We start from the raw sequence: 1735 nt of genomic DNA on the forward strand, positions 1-1735 counted from the left end.
GCATAACAGCTAAAACTGTACAGCTTCTAGAAGCAAAAAATAAACATCTTCACAAACTTAGGATAGGCAAGGACGTTATGAAGCAAACATAAAAAGTACTAATCAGGACAGTAATACAGTTGATGAGTTAGACTTTGTTAAAATTAAAATCTTTTTATCAAAAGATGCCAAAAAGAAAATAAGCCACAGATTTGGAGAAAATATTAATAAAACATATGTGACAAAGGACTTTTCATATCATATCAAAAATACTTCTAAAACGCAATAATAAAAAGACAAATAGCCACCATAGACACAACATATATGTGCGTATATATGTATATATATCAGCAGAAGACTTCAACAGATATGTCACAAACATCTATTTAATATGTAATATATATTATAAATTATATATATGCATGTGAATGTGTATGAATGTCTAATAAACACATGAAAAGTATTCAGCATAAATATTTACCAGGGAAAGACAAATTAAAATCACAATGAGATACATACCACCTAGAATGGCTGAAATAAAAAACATTATCAAAGCCAATGCTGTCATATGTATGGAACAACAGATACACTCATATATTGCTGGGGGAAAGAAAACTTTATATTGGTTTTTGCCATTACTTTTAATGGGAAAAACTGAAATTAGTTTTGCACCAACCTAATACGACCATTTTGGAAAACTATTTAGTAATTTCTTTAAAAAACAGTTTACTGTCCGGGCACGGTGGCTCAAGCCTGTAATCCCAGCACTTTGGGAGGCCGAGGCGGGCGGATCACAAGGTCAGGAGATCGAGACCATCCTGGCTAACACGGTGAAACCCCGTCTCTACTAAAAAGTACAAAAAATTAGCCGGGCGTGGTGGCGGGCGCCTGTAGTCCCAGCTGCTGGGGAGAATGAGGCAGGAGAATGGCGTGAACCCGGGAGGCGGAGCTTGCAGTGAGCCGAGATCGCGCCACTGCACTCCAGCCTGGGCGACACAGCGAGACTCTGTCTCAAAAAAAAGAAAGAAAGAAAGAAAGAAATAGTTTAGCAGTTAAATCTGCATCTACTAGTGTGGTAGCAAACCAAATCAACTTCTGAGTATTCAAGAGACATAAAACAATACCTCTACAGAACCTTGTACAAGACTTTTTATAGCATTATTCATAATGCCCAATCAGTCCATCTAGAGGAAAATGGATAAACAAACTGTAAAATATTCATGTAATGGAAAATAAATATTTAGCAATAAGACAGAACTTCTAATAAGTGAATCTCAAAAACATGCTAAGTGAAAGAAGCAAGATACAAAATGAGTACTTTCATACTTACGATTCCATTCTGATGAAATTCTAGAAGAGATGAAACTACTCCATCTTGCAGTGGCTGCTTTAGTGTATGAATGGGAAGAAAGGGTGGGACTGCCTGGGAAGAGGCACCAGGTAACCCTCTGGGATGATGAAAACGCTCCATAGTTTGATAGAGGTGTGGTGTCTACGTTTACCAAGACTGATGGAATTATACATTTAAGACTTGTGTATTTTGACTTTATCTAAATTATACCTGAATGATAGAGATGTTGAGTTTGAATAACCGCAGACTTGTACCAGGTTTGGGGAAGAGAAAGTGTGCACGTGCGCGCGTGTGTGTGTGTGCATTTTGTGAGACTGTGTGTGAGAATGTGTGTGTGTGAGAATGTGTGTGTGTGAGAGTGTGTGGGTGTGAGAGTGTGTGTGTGTGAGCGTGTGTGGGTGTGAG

The sequence above is a fragment of the Piliocolobus tephrosceles genome, chromosome 7, assembly GCF_002776525.5.
Source record: "Piliocolobus tephrosceles isolate RC106 chromosome 7, ASM277652v3, whole genome shotgun sequence".
Taxonomy (NCBI): domain Eukaryota; kingdom Metazoa; phylum Chordata; class Mammalia; order Primates; family Cercopithecidae; genus Piliocolobus; species Piliocolobus tephrosceles.